Here is a 19,438-nt window from a genome sequence, read left to right on the forward strand (position 1 = left end):
TTTCCTTCATTTTTCTTAAAGTAAAAGCTGACAATAAGACTTACTGCTGGAGAACAAAACCCTTTTCTTCTTCACATCTCAAACCAAATGTTAAACTTATCTGAGGGGTTTCCCTGATGGTCCAGCAGTTAGGACTCCATGCTATCACTGCCGAGGGCCTGCGTCAGGGAACCAAGAGCCCACAGGACTCATGATACAGCAAAAACAAACAAAACCTCCTAAAACCCTTATCTGAATAGCTTATCTGACAGGTACACAAGAGCTCCTTAATAATTAATTGCACACACATGAAAAATTCTTTATGGTTCATAAATCTTTCACTACAAAAGGTATAAAGTACTTTACTTCTTGGTTGGTTTTGAATTTTGGAAAGAATGAGGGGTCATGGCAGGGGTGGTGTGAGGTACCTGTGAAGAGGTAAACAAATGGGCAGAGCAAGGGTTTCCTTCAAGAGTGTTGGCCTGTCTGAGGAGGAAGTGGAGGACCCTGATTTGAAATGATAAATAAAATATTCTTTATTGGGTGGTCTTCCTGTTCAGCCTGGAAGTGTGTGTGGTAGTGGGGAGTGCTGGTCCCCAGGGCAAAACAGGCTGTAGGGCTTGGTCCTTCCTGAGGCAGGATGGGTACAGGGGAGAGAGGTGTGAAGAGAGGCACCAGGAATGATGAACCATTAGTGGCCAGGGCCTGTTGCTATGGTGACACAATCCAAGAACAAACTATACACTCATATATACACAAGTTTGTGTCTTAATTTGTGCCAGAAAACATGGAAAATGAAAGGCTTTCTTTCTCTCAGGTGGAGCTACAGAAGCAAGTTTGGAGTGGAGGTCGTGTCTTGGTCATCTCAGTGAGGCCTTCCAGCTGGGTCTGGGTGGCCCAGTAAGAAGACTCCTGAATCCTGCTGTGAGCCCTTGAAGAGGGCCTTCAGGGTAGGACAAAGCTGAGGAAGAGGAGAAAAAGGAAACCTGAGGCAGTTCACTGAGTCAGGCTTACAATTCACGGTCTTCAGAGGGAAGAAGCAGCTCTCCACAGGCCGCTTGGGGGCAGGAGGAGCTCATGGCAGCTTCCTCCCCAGTGAGGCAGGGTGTTCAAGCTGTAGTGACAAGACTGAAGATCTGACAGAACTGAAGGTATTTCCGTCCTTGCCAGGCAGTGTCTGAGGAAGGGTGCATGCTAAGCAGTGCAGGTAGGGTGGAGGCAATAGCAGAGGCAGCTGGGTATGTGAAGGCAGCGGATGAAATGACTGGGGCCAGCTCTGTGGTGTAGAGAGGACAGGGAGGCCTAGGCTTCTGGGGATGCATGCATCAGAGCAGCCCCCGTCAAGTGATAGGGGTCCCTCGAGAAGAAGCGTGGTCCTAGGGTGAGGTGAGCCTTGGTGCAATATGGTGGCCATTAGCTTGTTCTTGGCCATCTTGGTTTGGCCTTGGCAAACAATAGCCTCAAGATCTACAGATTCTTGGAATCAAAGTGAATACCTTTCCACACATTCTTGGCCACTTCTGCTCCTGCCCAGCTGTCAAAGATCACAAAGATAATAAGACAAAAGCCTGTCTTAAGGTGAGCTTTATCAAGAGCCCTTCATACCCCTTGGATGTGCCAAGGGAATGCAGAGGGTGATTGCATGCCTGGCTGCAGTGAGCAGGTGGGAAGGGGTGTGGTGAGCGGTGTGCTCTGGTGTGCAGAGCAGGGTGGCACTCCAGGAGTGGGGTGCTGGGGTGGTGAGAGGGGCAGCCTCTGCTTCAGGCTGGGCTCACTTCAACTTTGGCTGATGTGAGAGGTGGGGAGGGATGTGGGACAGCAGTGGGGGAGGGCACTGGGAATCTGAGCCTACTGGAGCTTTCTCACTATGTGTACACATCCTGCCCATGGCAACCAAACTCTGTCTTGTATCTGGGGCTGGTCTTGTGCAGGAGTTTCTTTCTGCCACTGTTGGCAAAACTCTGGTAAGATACAAAATCCAGAATGGTTTCTTGTCTCTCTTCCAGAGCAAGTAGGCTTTTTCTTCTACTTCTTCCTTAGATGCAGTGGGTTTTTGCCTCCACCCTGTAGGGTTTGCTGCCCTTCCTCACAGAGATTTAAGGCTTTTGCTTCATAGGAGAGATGAAAACAAAGGAGCAAATGAGGTTTTGTGCCCATTGCCTAACAGCTGGCCATTACTGCTTCATGGCTACATCAGTGAGGTGGCTCTATCAAACCTCCTGCCCTGATCCCAGTCTTTTTGTGAGTGACCTGTGGAAACCTATGGGAAAAAGCTTGCAGGTGAGTACAATCTCCCTTTGTTTCTGAATGTTCAGTATCCCAAATTGATACATCAGCCTACATGGGTCTTTAATATATATCTTTAAATTGTACCTATTTTTTCCCAGCCCATTTGTATGCTGTCCACCAGTGTTGCCCCTACTATGCCACAGGTCAAAAGGCTCACATGTTCCATTTCTTTTTGAAGGATTTTTGTCTCTCATTAGAATTCAGACCAAATTATCTGCCTCCTGAGAAATCTGTATGCAGGTCAAGAAGCAACAGTTTAGAACCAGACATGGAAGAATGGACTGGTTCAAAATTGGGAAAGGAGTATATCGAGGCTGCATATTGTCATCCTGCTTATATAACTGTGTGCAGAGTACATTATGGGAAATGTGGGCTGGATGAAGCACAATAATGCCAAGAAATAGAGGAAAACAATAGAATGGGAAAGACTAGCGATGTCCTCAAGAAAATTAGAGATACCAAGGGAACATTTCATGCAAAGATGGGCTCAATAAAGGACAGAAATGGTATGGACAAAATGGTATGTTAATGGTAATAGAAGCAGAAGATATTAAGAAGAGGTGGCAAGAATACACACAAGAACTGTACAAAAAAGAGCTTCACGACCCAGATAATCAAGATGGCGTGATCACTCACACTCACCTAGAACCAGACATCCTGGAATATGAAGTCAAGTGGGCCTTAGGAAGCATCACCACGAACAAAGCTAATGGAGGTAATGGAATTCTAGTTAAGCAATTTCAAATCCTGAAAGATGATGTTGTGAAAGTGCTGTACTCAAAATGCTGGCAAATTTGGAAAGCCCAGCAGTGGCTACCAGACTGGAAAAGGTCAGTTTTAATTCTAATCCTAAAGAAAGGTAATGCCAAACAATGCTCAAACTACCATACAATTGCATTCATCTCACACACTAGTAAAGTAATGCTCAAAATTCTCCAAGCCAGGCTTCAGCAATATGTGAACCGTGAACTTTCAGATGTTCAAGCGGAATTTAGAAAAGGCAGAAGAACCAGAGATCAAATTGCCAACATGCGCTGGATCATCGAAAAAGCAAGAGAGTTCCAGAAAAACATCTATTTCTGCTTTATTGACTATGCCAAAGCCTTTGACTGTGTGGATCACAATAAACTGTGGAGAATTCTGAAGGAGGTGGGAATACCAGACCACCTGACCTGCCTCTTGAGAAATCTGTATGCAGGTCAGGAAGCAAGAGTTAGAACTGGACATGGAACAAGAGACTGGTTCCAAATAGGAAAAGGAGTACATCAAGGCTGTATGTTGTCACCCTGCTTATTTAACTTATATACATCATGAGAAAGGCTGGGCTGGAAGAAGCACAAGCTGGAATCAAGATTGCCGGGAGAAATCTCAATAACCTCAGACATGCAGATGATACCACCCTTATGGCAGAAAGTGAAGAGGAACTAAAAAGCTTCTTGATGGAAGTGAAAGAAGAGAGTGAAAATGTTGGCTTAAAGCTCAACATTCAGAAAACGAAGATCATGGCATCCGGTCTCATCACTTCATGGCAAATAGATGGGGAAACAGTGGAAACAGTGGCTGACTTTATTTTTTTGGGGCTCCAAAATCACTGCAGATGGTGATTGCAGCCAAGAAATTTAAAAGACACTTACTCCTTGGAAGGAAAGTTATGACCAACCTAGAAAGCATATTATAAAGCAGAGACAATACTTTGCCAACTAAGGTCCATCTAGTCAAGGCTATGGTTTTTCCTGTGGTCATGTATGGATGTGAGAGTTGGACTATAAAGAAAGCTGAGCACCAAAGAATTGATGCTTTTGAACTGTGGTATTGGAGAATACTCTTAAGGATCCTTTGGACTGCAAGGGGCTCCAACCAGTCCATCCTAAAGGAGATCAGTCCTGGGTGTTCATTGGAAGGACCAATGTTGAAGCGGAAACTCCAATACTTTGGCCACCTGATGCTAAGAGCTGTCTCATTTGAAAAGACCCTGATGCTGGGAAAGCTTGACGGTAGGAGAAGAAGGGGACAACAGAGGATGAGATGGTTGGATGGCATCACTGACTCAATGGACATGGGTTTGGGTGGACTTGGGAGTTGGTGATGGACAGGGAGGCCTGGCATGCTGCAGTTCATGGGGTCGCAAAGAGTCGGACACGACTGAGTGACTGAACTGAACTGAACTGAAGCAATCATACTAGGAAACATATTTTTACTGACTGAAAATGTGAAAGTATCATGCAGATTATTATGTGATATTTTAAGAGACAGAATATCTTTTAGAAGGGAAATTTTCTGTCTATAAACAAAAATGCTTTAAAAATCTTTGTATAATTACGTGGATTTCAATAAGTATTCTCTATATTCTGAAAATACTGTAGGACCTAGTAGTCTTGGCAGTGACTTAGGGCAAAAGGCCAAGGTCAGAGGCAGTACAGGAGTACATTTGATAGAATTCTTTATAGTGAGTCAAATTTTCATTCCTTGTACTTCTAAAGAAATTATTCTTCTCGAAATTTGAGAATGGGCCAAACAGTTTGCAAGTTTACTTTTGTATTATGTGCTTGGCAAATGGAATAACTTTTCCTAAGGAAGCCTGATGGTAAAATGTTCTATGTCTAGGATACTTGGGTCCACAAATTAGACAGAATATACTAGCTTCTTTTCTTCAGTGAGGCGGGAGAGTGGGATGGGAGCTCAGGAATCAGAACAAAATAGATTTAGACAAACCTGGACCTGAATCCCACTTTGGCAATTTCTAGCTTTGTAACACTGTGGGAGCTATTTAATACCTATTTTTATTTTCTTTATCAATAATATAAGAATAATATAGTCTCTTCATGAGTTTAAATGAGGATTAAATGAAGTATTTAATGTTGTGTATTTTACTTGAAAACTCAATAAAAAATACTATTATTGTTAGCTCTGTTACCATAAAAATCTAACAGGCTGGTATTCTCTCTGGATGATTTAGGTTGAATTGCTTATAATTTATTCTGGAAATGAACTTGATACACTGAAATTCTGTTATGAACACATGGATTTACTATCATTATCAACTAGAAATGTTATAATCTTAAACAACCAACTGTGCAAATTACAATTATAAGAGTAATAATAAGAAGTGTCAGTTACTAGCAATAGTAAACAGAAAACCTGAAGCCACATCCTTGACCCAGTGAAGAGGTGGGGTTGCATTGGGTAGGAAGGGCCATGTTCCTTCTTCAAAACATATCACTGTTGTGTGCGAACCTTATGCAAGATTGAAATCACTCTCTTTGCTTGAAGGCCTGATGAGTCTGTAGTTTTTCAAATCCAATTATAAAATCATGAAACTATTATTCAGTAGCTTCCCAGGTGGCTCAGTGGTAAAGAATCTGCCTGCCAATGCAGGAGACATGGGCTCAATCCCTGCCCTGGAGAAGGTAATGGTAACCCACTCCAATATTCTTGCCTGGAGAATCCCATGGACAGAGGAGCCTGGCAGGCTGTAGTCCATGGGGGTCATGAAAGAGTTGGACATAACTGGTGACTAAACAACAAAACAAACAAACAAAATTATTCAGTAGGACAAACACTTGACGGTTTCAATTTTTTATCTGCTTTGTTGTGATTTATGTTGAATCATTCCTTCCTTAAGTAAAAGAGGAGTAACATCATGGGTAACAAAATAGATGAACTAGCCTTTAGTCTTTGGAACCATCTTTGACTTCTGATGTGACTCTGGCAAGTGGTCGGGTGACTCAGTTTCCTTCTCCATTGAGCTTTGATTATAAAAATATGATTTTAAAGCTGTGATTATAAAATTCCTCAAGTTTCAGGAGCTGTGTGTAAAAACAGAGACACAGTAAATTTTCCTGCTTTCTTTCTCCATCTTTTCTAAGATTTTCACCCATTTTCTTTTGAGATATGTTGAGTTTTACTCAGAGTGTATTCAGGGGGAAAAATAGGACTGGTGAAGAGTTGACTGAAAAATTGTGATGCCCAGTTATCTTAGAGCACTTGCCATTTTCCTTTCCTTCTGCTTGAGTTTCCAAGAAATCAGAGTCTATTGCTGCCTGTAGTGCTGGTATTGCTGATGCCTGTCATAGGTGACTCAAAAATGCGTCCTCAAAACGGACACAACTGAAATTAGCAAAACAAACAAGCAGTAAAAACCTCAAAATTAAACAGAAAGACTCCTGCTCCTTTTTTCCCTTGGAGGTCCCAATTATTACAGTTTTATGCTTTCAACATCTTCCTGAATTGTCAGTAAAACAATTTTTCTTGAGCCCTCACTTTCCCAGGATTTGCACCTGAGAGCTGGGCTGGGGTGCAATGTGACCAAAAGACACCAAGCTGCATTCGAAGTCTGGCACAGAGGCAGGGTTATTGAAACAGCTTTTGAACCTGACCCTTCAACCCCGCCCCTCTATTTTTAACTGGGAGACTCCTCAGTCCACCCAGTGAAGTATCTTCTTCGCAGACATTTGTCTTGTAGACAAGCCCTAACTGAGCTTCAAAGCACGGACTACCTGAGCTTAGCCAAGAACCCCAGTTTCATTGCCCTTTTTGTGTCCTTTTTATGACACGAAATAGGTGTTAGAACATGTAATAATCACTAACATAGACAGTCTGGCTCTACACAGGTGGAGTCTGCAAAATGTATAGATGACTCAGATCAGATGTTCACTTCTGTTCAACTATCTCAGCACCAGGTAAGAACTCCAGAATCAGGATCCAGTTCCAGAGGAAAAAAAAAAGGGAGGATCTTGAGTTGACTGAGATTAAATCTTTATTACCTGATGGAGTGAGAGACTTAAATAAAAGTTAGTATGAGTTATAGAAAAACATAGATAGGCTTAGGGGAGAGTCTGGTCGTTATGTTGACAAGAACTCAGCTCCCCTTCTCTTAAGCCTCAGGTCTAGGCTATCTGCCTTTCAAAAGTTCTAATGGCTGCTGGCTTCCATGGGAAGCTGGGGAGAAGTTAGGTCTTAGGCTCCACTGAGATTCTAGCAGAGGGAAATTAGTCCAATGCTTTTCCCTTCTGGGAAGGGCAGCATCATCAGTGAATACTGGGAGATACTGGGAGGTCAGAGATCTGTACATCTCCAGAGAGAAGACAATGTTGGCTCAGATCCTCTTACCTTCACAAGGTGAAGCAGAAGCTGTGCAAGAAGACTGGATCTCCCTGTTCTGCAGGCTGAGGGAGATCTGAGAGCAGGGAGGGAGTTTTCTTCAAGACCAGCAGCAGGGTCTGGCAGGCTCTTACAGTTAGCTTCATCTTTCATGATTCTTGTCATTTAGCATTTGAACTCCAATGAGTTCACATAGAAAAGTAACCTACCCGGGACTTCCTGGAGTCCTGTGGTTAAGAATCCACCTTCCAATGCAGGTAACGTGGATTCAATACTCAGTCTGGGAACTAAGATGCCACATGCTGCGGGGCAAACAAGCCCATGCATTGCAACTGGAGCAGTGAAGACCTGGTGCAGCTAAAAAGAAAAAGAAAGAAAGAAAAAAAATCCACCCAATAGCTGAGAGAAAAGCAGTCATCAGAATAAACACACCACTGATAGAGTGCTATTGAAAAAGATGGTGACATTTTGAATTAAGATTCAAGACTAGAATAAAAAATTCTTTCTGGAATTGAAAATGTGACTTTTAAAATAAAAAATTCAGGAGAAGAACTGAGGGAGAAGATAGTCTCTTAAAATCTGAATCAATGGTCTGAAATATCAAGTGCTAAGAAATATCTCAAAGAATAAGGCAAAGCAAAGTGAATCTCAAAAGGAAATGGAAGTCTGGTCCAAGGGACCTAAAACCTATGGAATTTCAAAGGGAGAAGAAAGAACAAATTCAAAATTTGTTCTTATTAAAACTTCCCTATTTTAAGACCTAAGTCTTCTCAAATTCCTGAATTCTAATAATACAGGGGAAAATCTGACAAGTTTCCTAGCTTTTTTGATGAAATTGTCTAAAAAAAAAAAAATCCAAAAAACAAAAACACACCAGACTTCTTAGTAACAATGGAAGCTATAAAAAAGAGTGAATGAATATCTATAGATTTTTCTCAGAATAGGAACACAACCAAAGAATTTAATACCTGGACACACATGAGAATAGATATTTGAAGATACTAAAAAAAGAGTTTACTGCTTATCAGAGACAAATATACAGAAAAAGGCTTTCACTACACAAGACACAGACCAAAATAGAGATCTCAAGATGGAAAAAGATGAAGGGAAAAATAGAACTGGAGTATAGGAGAGAAAAAATGTTGAAGAGAAAGAAAGTGAAAGTATTATTCTAAAAAAACTGACCTTACCGAAGTGGAAAAGGGGGAAATATATAGAGCCTTGGTAAGGAAAACAATATCTTGCTGTCATATAATAGTCCAGTAGTACTATCTGATTATGAGAAAAAGAGAAGGAAAGACAATTATTTATGAAAAAAATTACAAAAAGGCATAACTTGCATTAAACAAGGGGAAAATGAATGGATAAAACGTGATCAGACAAGCAAGCATAAAATGATAATGGGTTCCCCTTATTTCACTTATCATAGTGTGGTCTGATCAGTTCAGTTCAGTCGCTCAGTCGTGTCTGACTCTTTGCGACCCCATGAATCGCAGCATGCCAGGCCTCCCTGTCCATCACCAACTCCTAGAGTTCACTCAGACTCACGTCCATCGAGTCAGTGATGCCATCCAGCCATCTCATCCTCTGTCATCCCCTTCTCCTCCTGCCCCCAATCCCTCCCAGCATCAGAGTCTTTTCCAATGAGTCAACTCTTTACATGAGGTGGCCAAAGTACTGGAGTTTCAGCTTTAGCATCATTCCCTCCAAAGACTTCCCAGGGCTGATCTCCTTCAGAATGGACTGGTTGGATCTTCTTGCAGTCCAAGGGACTCTCAAGAGTCTTCTTCAACACCACAGTTCAAAAGCATCAATTCTTCAGTGCTCAGCCTTCTTCACAGTCCAAATCTCACATCCATACATGACAACAGGAAAAACCATAGCCTTGACTGGACGGACCTTTGTTGGCAAAGTAATGTCTCTGCTTTTGAATATGCTATCTAGGTTGGTCATAACTTTCCTTCCAAGGAGTAAGTGTCTTTTAATTTCATGACTGCAGTCACCATCTGCAGTGATTTTGGAGCCCAGAAAAATAAAGTCAGCCACTGTTTCCATTGTTGCCTCATCTATTTGCCATGAAGTGATGAGACCGGATGCCATGATCTTTTTTTTCTGAATGTTGAGCTTTAAGCAACTTTTTCACTCTCCACTTTCACTTTCATCAAGAGGCTTTTTAGTTCCTCTTCACTTTCTGCCATAAGGGTGGCGTCATCTGCATATCTGAGGTTATTGATATTTCTCCCGGAAATCTTGATTCCAGCTTGTGTTTCTTCAAGTCCAGCGTTTCTCATGATGTACTCTGCATATAAGTTAAATAAGCAGGGTGATAATATACAGCCTTGACGTACTCCTTTTCCTATTTGGAATCACTCTGTTGTTCCATGACCAGTTCTAACTGTTGCTTCCTGACCTGCATACAGATTTCTAAGAGGCAGGTCTGGTGGTCTGGTATTCCCATCTCTTTCAGAATTTTCCACAGTTTATTGTGATCCACAGTCAAAGGCTTTAGCATAGTCAATAAAGCAGAAATAGATGTTTTTCTGGACCTTTCTTGCTTTTTTGATGATTCAGCGCATGTTGGCAATTTGATTTCTGGTTCCTCTGCCTTTTCTAAAACCAGCTTGAACATCAGGAAGTTCACGGTCCACATATTGCTGAAGCCTGGCTTGGAGAATTTTGAGCATTACCTTACTAGCGTGTGAGATGAGTGCAATTGTGCAGCAGTTTGAGCATTCTTTGGCATTGCCTTTCTTTGGGATTGGAATGAAAACTGACCTTTTCCAGTCCTGTGGCCACTGCTGAGTTTTCCAGATTTGCTGGCATATTGAGTGCAGCACTTTCACAGCATCATCTTTCAGGATTTGGAATAGCTCAACTGGAATTCCATCACTTCCACTAGCTTTGTTCGTAGTGATGCTTTCTAAGGCCCACTTGACTTCACATTCCAGGATGTCTGGCTCTAGGTCAGTGATCACACCATCTTGATTATCTGGGTCGTGAAGATATTTTTTGTACAGGTCTTCTGTGTATTCTTGCCACCTCTTAATATCTTCTGCTTCTGTTAGGTCCATACCATTTCTGTTCTTTATCGAGCCCATCTTTGCATGAAATGTCCCCTTGGTATCTCTAATTTTCTTGAAGAGATCTCTAGTCTTTCCCATTCTGTTGTTTTCCTCTATTTCTTTGCATTGATCGCTGAAGAAGGCTTTCTTATGTCTTCTTGCTATTCTTTGGAACTCTGCATTCAGATGCTTGTATCTTTCCTTTTCTCCTTTGCTTTTCACTTCTCTTCTTTTCACAGCTATTTGTAAGGCCTCTCCAGACAGCCATTTTGCTTTTTTGCATTTCTTTTCCTTGGGGATGGTCTTGATCCCTCTCTCCTGTACAATGTCACAAACCTCATTCCATAGTTCGTCAGGCACTCTATCTATCAGATCTAGGCCTTTAAATCTATTTCTCACTTCCACTGTATAATCATAAGGGATTTGATTTAGGTCATACCTGAATGGTCTAGTGGTTTTCCCTACTTTCTTCAATTTAAGTCTGAATTTGGCAATAAGGAGTTCACGATCTGAGCCACAGTCAGCTCCCGGTCTTGTCTTTGCTGACTGTATAGAGCTTCTCCATCTTTGGCTGCAAAGAATATAATCAATCTGATTTCGGTGTTGACCATCTGGTGATGTCCATGTGTAGAGTCTTCTCTTGTGTTGTTGGAAGAGGGTGTTTGCTATGACCAGTGCATTTTCTTGGCAAAACTCTATTAGTCTTTGCCCTGCTTCATTCTGTATTCCAAGGCCAAATTTGCCTGTTACTCCAGGTGTTTCTTGACTTCCTACTTTTGCATTCCAGTCCCCTATAATGAAAAGGACATCTTTTTTGGATGTTAGTTCTAAAAGGTCTTGTAGGTCTTCATAGAACCATTCAACTTCAGCTTCTTCAGCATTACTGGTTGGGGCATAGACTTGGATTACTTTGATATTGAATGTTTTGCCTTGGAAACAAACAGATCATTCTGTCGTTTTTGAGATTGCATCCAAGTACTGCATTTTGAACTCTTTTGTTGACCATGATGGCTACTCCATTTCTTCTTAGGGATTCCTGCCCGTAGTAGTAGATAATAATGGTCATCTAAGTAAGTAAAAAATAAGATGGAAAGAATAAACTGATGCATGTCAAGCATTACATAAAATGTGATAGGACTCAAATTCTCTTATTTAAAAAGTCTATTATAGTTTTTTAAAACAGGAGCAGATTTTTGCTTTTTGCAAAATACATATTTAAAATACAGTAATAAAAGGTAAAAAAAGAACCGTGAAAACCAAAACCAAACAAAACACTGGAAATGGATAGAAAGACATCACGAGAGGCAACATTAATAGCAAACTGGAATAGAAGGTTAAAAACACCAAAGAGGATAAGGACACACATTACCAGTTGATTAAATGCACTGTTTTCATCAAATAACATAAATTATATACACAAACAATAATTTTAGGCTTACAAGAGGACATTTATTTCTATAAAAGAACACAATAAAAACCCAACTGTACTGAATTTTTCAGTATATTTCCAAGGATTGAAATAATTTGATGGATTTCCCTTTCCCCAAAAAAAGCTATAGAGGGGAGACAGAGGAAATAAATAATGCAATTTATAAACTTGATTTGACTTAGAAATATAGAACGTTTTATTTCTTGAATAGGATCTTTCTAGAACCCTTTTTATAAAGGCGCTAATCCCAATCATGAGGAATTCACCACAATAACTGAAGCATTCCCCAAAGACTCCACATCCGAAGACCATCATCTTTTTGCGGTTAAGATTTTAATGTATGAATTTGGAAGGGGACATAAACATTTAGATGATAGAAAAGACAATATGAAAATTCCTAAAAGCAATGCAAAACAAACACTTTGTACTAAAATAATAAGGAACAGCAAAACTGAACTCAGAGGTATGGAAGCAGAAAGGTAAAAATAAAAGAACTAAATATTTATCTTAATGAATACAGATAAGAACAACATCAATAAAAACAAAACCAAAGAAACTTTTAAGAAAGAACTAATATTGGTAAAAGCTGAAATTATTAAAATAGGTAAAATAGCAGAAAAGAATAATAAATTCAAAGATCTATTCTTTTAAAAAAGACCAATAAAATAGATAAATACCATTGAGCATGATAAGAGAATACAATAAAAATTAGACAAGATTAACAATGTGAAAGTAGGAAAGAATTTTTAAAAATTCCAAGCATATACAGTGACTAGAATAGTATTTAAAAGAAAAAAAAAGCCTAGAAGGCTTTTTTTCCTAGGAAATATACCTGATCACAAATGAGATAGAAGTGAAAACTTGAATAGACCAATTATTATAGATGAGATTATAAAAGTGATAAATGATCTACTATCAAAAGAGGCATTAGGCAGATGGATTCACATGTGAATTTTTAATCTAACCATTAAAGAATAGATAATTTTCAATACTGTTTAAACTATTGTGGGTTTTAGTAAACAGCTGAAAGTTTTTGTGTGTGTGTGAGACCAGTTAATTGTATGTGAACACCTCCAATACCAGAGCTGAAGAAGGAGTGCAACAACAACAAAAGTGCGGGCCGATTTCATCTATGACTATGAAGCCAAATGTTTAAATAATATATTGAAGAACCTAATAGAGGAATGAATCGAACAAGTAGTACACTATGATAAAACAGCCTTTATTAGAGGAATGAAAGGGCAGTTCAGTTCCAGGAATTTTATCAACTAATTGATTACATTAAAAATTAAAGGGAAAAAATACCAACTATTATCAATATGTGGTGATAAGACATCAGATAAAGGTCAAGTGATCAATGCCAAGGGAAACTTCAATAAGAATAGAGGGGAATTACTTATATAATGACTGGGCTTCCCTGGTGGCTCAGTCAGTAAAGCGTCTGCCTATAATGCGGGAGACCTTAGTTCAATCCCTGGGTTGGGAAGATCCCCTGGAGAAGGAAATGGCAACCCAATCCAGTACTCTTGCCTGGAAAATTCCATGGATGGAGGAGACTGGTAGATTCTGGTTCATGGGGTTGCAAAGAGTCGGACACGACTGAGCACCTTCACCTTCACTTCACTTATATAATAAAAATAAGTCCACTAACAAACGTTACCTTAGATGGCAAAAAATAAGTTACTTAAAATCAGAAATCAGAAAGGCATCTCTCTAATGACTTGTATTGGTGATTCTATCAAAGGTAAGTAAAATAAACGAGAATAAATAAAAGGAAAAGAGATAAAGTTCCTGATGCTTATGACTATTTTTTTTCTTTTTATTGTTTTTGTTGTTGTTAGAAAACCCAAAAGACTCTCATGACAAACACAAGTTATAAGAGAATCTGATGTGTTGAATATAAAATAAAGTACAGAAATAACCAGACTATTTCTGTTCAGGCAAAAGCATCTAAAAAAGAAAATGGGAAGAATATTTGACTCAAAGGACAAATGCTAGAAAATAATTTGGTGTAAGTTTAGTAAGAAAGGTGCAGAACAAACTATAAAAATATTTTTGGGAAATGCATGAAAAAATATAAACAATACATAAGCAAATGGAAAAGTCTAGCATCATCTTGGATGGCATGACATTGTTACAAATATGTCAGTTCTCCAAAAATTAACACATAAATCTAATTGGACTCTTGATTACACATAAAGTACCCTCTAGTAATTGAAAACAGCCTTAAGTTCCAAGTATCTAATTGTGAATGAGCATAATCTTGAACTTAAGGATTTTTGAAGAATTTTCAGAATGATCAAAACAATAATGACGAAGACACTAAACAATTTAATGAATATATTTCTGTACAATAAATGTGAAGTTATATATAGGAAGAAAGAAAGTTGCTCAGTTGCTCAGTCTTGTCCAATTCTTTGTAACCTGGCAGGCTCCTCTGTCCATGGGATTTTCTAGGCAAGAATACGAGAATACATTTCCTGCTGCTGCTAAGTTGCTTCAGTCGTGTCCGACGCTGTGCGACCCCATAGACGGCAGCCCACCAGGCTCCCCTTCCCTGGGATTCTCCAGGCAAGAACACTGGAGTGGGTTGCCATTTCCTTCTCCAATGCATGAAAGTGAAAAGTGAAAGTGAAGTCGCTCAGTCGTATCCGACTCTTCGTGACCCCATGGACTGCAGCCCACCAGACTCCTCTGTCCATGGGATTTTCCAGGTAAGAGTAGTTTTAAATACCAGTTTCCCATTTCCTTCACACTAATTGACTGGGTTAATGGGCAAGTCTAGGAGACTGAATGTTTTTGTGAGCACCATACTGTTTTAGTTCTTTTGGACTGGTCAAACTTGGTTTTGCATTAGAATCATGAATGGTGCTTCAAAATTCCAGGCTTTCACCCTGGAATTCCTGGATGAGTTCCTGCAATTAGAATCTGTAGCCATCTATGGGGTCGCACAGAGTTGGACACGACTGAAATGACTTAGCATAGCATAGCAAAAATGTAGAAATCACTGACCAAGTCTATGCTGCAGTGATCACAGGGCTTTTTTTGTTTGTTTGTTTCAGGGCTTTTTTTTTTTTTTTTTTTTTCCTTTTTCTGAGCATAGAGATCTAAACAGTTGCCCAATGTTCCACTGAAACATTCCATACTCAGTGTTTCCATTGGGAGAATTCTCATTTAAATCCTCTTTGTGAGAAATGATTCATTTCCTTTTAAGAATGGGAGTTGAAAATAGATTTAAAAAATAGAAAATAGATTTAAAAAATAGAAAATAGATTTTCTGGTGTAGAGAAACATACAATGTGCAACTTGCTTTCTGTATAGCAAGAGGCAGTATAAGTATGTAGACAGCAATGTTTTATGAATTGGTTTGAGTTTTATGTATTGGTTTGAGTTTGAAACCTGGCTCTGCTTTTTTCCAGTGTGTTACTCACCTTTGGTAAATTAACCATTAAATATCTTTATCTAAAAAATGAGGATAAAAGGAGTACTTTGCATGATAATAGTACTTATTTTTAAAATACTAATGATTTAAAAACTGTTAGCTAAAAGCAAATAAACAGAAATAACCATCTTGGAGGAGCTGTTGGGTGGCCATGGCTTTGGAGACTTGAAATGGGATCTCAGTTCCCTGACCAGAGGTTGAACCTGGATGGTGGCACTGCCCTGGCTTTTGTCCCCTTTAGAAAGAATTTCAAAGAGATGGAAAATAGTGAAGCAAGTAAAGTGTTTATGAAGAGAGGAGTATGAGCAGATAGACACCTGGTGGGTTCAGTAACAGTTGTAGCTTTGGGAAGTTTAGATCATTTATAAGGGACTTCTGGGACTTTGTTTTCCTTTGACCAATCATTGTGCTTTGACCCTGTATCTGATTTGTCTCAGAGCTCTCCCCCATGTGTGTGTGTATCCTTTAGCCTAGATGAATTTCAGCTTCAGGGTCTCTGGGAAGTTAGCAAAACTTATTATGATCTGGCGCTCCTTCCCCTGAGGAAACTTTCTGTGCATGTGTAGTTAGGGAGATCTCCCTGACACCAAGAATGAGAAATATGTGACTTCCTTATTTTTTCCCTAAGCAGTGCTTAACCCGTTTCTGTCCCTGCCGTTGCTGTTATCTTAAAGTGTTCACAGGCCATAAAGTCCAATTATTCCTCCTGTTCCTATTGTTATTTCTAGCCCAAAGTATAAATAAGAGGCTAGTTGTAAATATCTAACCTGGAACTTATTTATTTACTGCCTCAATGACACTAGTAAATATTAATACTTTCTTTGACAGGAGTAAATTGAGAAGTTAATGTTACTATACACCTTAGTATGGGATTAACACATAGTAGGTACTTACTATTCTTGAATCAAGGTTCAACATGGTGTGTACTGTACTTTTATCAAAGGCATTAAGTATTTTCTTTCCCACTCTCTTCTTATTAATATAATTTTAAGTGCAATATCATGTGAATATCATGTAATATCAGGTGATCTGGCTTGTGAATACAAATGAATTTACCTTAATATCACTGCCTAGGAATGATGCTAAAGCTGAAACTCCAGTACTTTGGCCACCTCATGCAAAGAGTTGACTCGTTGGAAAAGACTCTGATGCTGGGAGGGATTGGGGGCAGGAGGAGAAGGGGATGACAGAGGAAGAGATGGCTGGATGGCATCACTGACTTGATGGATGTGAGTCTGAGTGAACTCCGGGAGTTTGTGATGGACAGGGAGGCCTGGCGTGCTGCAATTCATGGGGTCGCAAAGAGTTGGACACGACTGAGTGACTGAACTGAACTGAACTGAAATAAATTTTATCAGTCATCTTAACAATCATCTCTGTCTGCCCAAGCTCCACCATTTAGGGCAAGAAAGTTTCAGTTGTATCTCCCAGATGCTCAGGAACAGTTCCACTCATGTTCTACTACTCTCTGCTCCTCACCAACTCATCCTGACCCTGTATTGGGCACTAGTGTCCTTTATGAGACTATACCTTCTTTGGGTGAAGCCCTTCCCTAGTGGTGACAAGGTGCACAGAGGTCTTTTGGCAGACTGGATAAGAGAGGAACCCTCTCGCCAGTTCTGTGCTAGACTTTGTCACCAGAGCCCAAAGTAATACTTCTTAAATCTGAAATCCCCAAATCATTTGCAAAAATGATTCCTCGGTTTCTCACTCTAAGTTCTTTTCCCAAGGTCTTAAAACCCTTCAAAGTCTCTGTGGGAGGGGAGGGCATGCAGGCACCACATCACTCCCTCCATTTCTTTTGGCAGTCTCTCAAGGCCTTTGGCACTAAATTTCTCCTTCCTTCTTTATTCAAAACCATATGCTCCAAGAACAGCAGTGTATACAAACAGATGACTGGAGTTGTCGGCAAGTCCATCCGGTTTATAACCAATTCGGTTCTCCAGCCCACTTTGATCTCAGGTGGCCCACCAAAGACCTTACCCTCTTTCTTAGATCCCTATCAAACAGACAGAGACTTCTAGTTGAAGAAGCATCTTGTCTACTCCATCTTGTCTACTTCTGTTCCTTTGTTGATTCATTTGAAGGTGGAACAGTTGTGCATGGATAGAAGAATCACACATTTCTGCAGCTGAGGCCACCCTGGCCCTGAGTCACAGATGCCTGGCTTTGCTGCGGATCTAGTGCCCCCAGATCCTCAGCCTGTGAAGCTCTGGAGATTTCTGTTGCATTGGTACTGATGTATGAACATCTACAATAAAAGTTAACACAGTAACAATGGGACAACACAAAGTTAACAGTTTAATTTTATTTCTGATTTCTCAGAAATCTTCCTTAAGGTGGTGTAAAAGTTGTTAATGCTCTGTCAGTTTTTAAAATTCTGGTAAGGTTTATAAGAGGGGGGGCTTTCCAGGTAGCGCTAGTGGTAAAGAACCCATCTGCCAATGCAGGAGACTTAAGAGATGCTGGTTCGATCCCTGAGTCAAGACTATCCCTTGGAGGAGGGAGGGCATGGCAACCCCCTCCAGGATTCTTGACTGGAGAATCCCCATGGAGAGAGGAGCCTGGTAGGTCATAGTCCATAGGGGCACAAAGAGTCAGAAACGACTGAAGCGACTTAGCATGCAAGCAAGGTATATAAGGACCCATGGCATTAGGCCCATTTAAAAACTCTTGCCCCTTCCTGGGTTTGGAAGAATAATAGTGTAAAGTGTAATAAAGCAATAATTGTTTAAATGTAAAGTGCAATATGTGTGCTTAGTTACTCAGTTGTGTCTGACTCTTTGCAACCCCATGGCTGTAGCCTGCCAGGCTTCTCTGTCCATGGGGATTTTTCAGGCAAGAATACTGGAGTGGGCTGCCATGCCTTCCTCCAGAGGATCTTCCAAACCCAGGGATGGAACCCAGGTCTCCTGCATTGCAGGTGGATTCTTTGACTGAGCCACCAAGGAAGCCCAAAATGCAATATAATGATAAACAGAAAGGTAATAAAGAATTCCTTCTTACCTTCATGACCCTAATCTTGTGTTTCTGAAACTGATGTTTCTAGTCTAGTTCTGGATGAAGTCCAACATCTTTCTGAACCTTATTCCTAACCTCAGGGTGACATCCACCCTAGACACTTAAATGTTCTTTTCTGCACTCTGAAATCTAGTTTTCACAAGGGCAGGATCAACAAACTCACACTCAAGTGCCAATTGTGGATGTGACAAGGCTTGACCTATATTTCCCAGAGGAATTCTAGAGGAAAGGCATTAGTCAAAAACTCCAGGTTGCAATGCCTGTTCTGCCACTCTATGAGATGTGAATCCAGCAGCAAACTCTGAGGCCAGTTTCTCTTTCTTAAAAATAGCAACAATATTACCAATTTCACCAGAGATTTTAGATGGAACAGGGAATTTTAGATGGAAGAAATGAAAGAATAAAACTGGAAATACTCTTATTAGTACAGTGTTTGGTACATAGCAGGTGCTCTATTTTGTTAATTTTTAACAAGATTAAAAATCTGGTTAATTCACTCTAAAGAGAACAAGACCTTAAACCAGAGAAAATGGCTTTTAACTGTGGAATTTCATACTGTTTGGGAAGCATTTGCTGGGTCTTTTTTTGGGGGGGGCTTCCTTAAATCACATTTTAGAGGAAGACGTCAACTCTGTTCTTTTTTATGTGTTTTTTTTTTTTTCTTTCTTTCTATAAGGAGAACAATACACGTGTGTCCATCTCCACCATGGTCTGACATGAACCTGTTTAAGCCTGGATGTGACAAGGGCAGGGACCACAAAAGAGCTTTCAATAAAGTCTAAAGGCTGTCACATACGGAGGCGTCTCTTTCCAGTTATATAAAGTTCATTTCATATGAGGACACGATTCTCTCCCCGTTCCAGAGACACTAATCTGTAAAATGGTAAACAGTGAACCTGAAACAGCTTTGCATTTCTTTAATCATCCTATACAGATCTCTATGTTAAAACGGTTTCCTAAATCTACATTTTCCAACTGCTGTGGTTCAATCTTTGCGGAGGAAAGGATAACTCTGCGATCCCAAACTGTCCCTCCCTTACTTGTTTATCTACTAAAGCACCTACATGATGGCATCCCCGTTGATTTTATTTTCTAACTTCAAGCGGGCCTTGAAAG

The 19,438-nt window shown here is 40.1% G+C and overlaps 1 pseudogene; it reads right to left on the bottom strand.

Annotated features, from left to right (window-relative positions):
- Positions 1 to 1,088: 1,088 nt before the first annotated feature.
- Positions 1,089 to 18,313, bottom strand: LOC129656448 (RNA-binding protein with multiple splicing 2-like; annotated as a pseudogene).
- Positions 18,314 to 19,438: the final 1,125 nt, after the last annotated feature.

The sequence above is a fragment of the Bubalus kerabau genome, chromosome 6 (genome assembly GCF_029407905.1).
Source record: "Bubalus kerabau isolate K-KA32 ecotype Philippines breed swamp buffalo chromosome 6, PCC_UOA_SB_1v2, whole genome shotgun sequence".
Taxonomy (NCBI): Eukaryota; Metazoa; Chordata; class Mammalia; order Artiodactyla; family Bovidae; genus Bubalus; species Bubalus kerabau.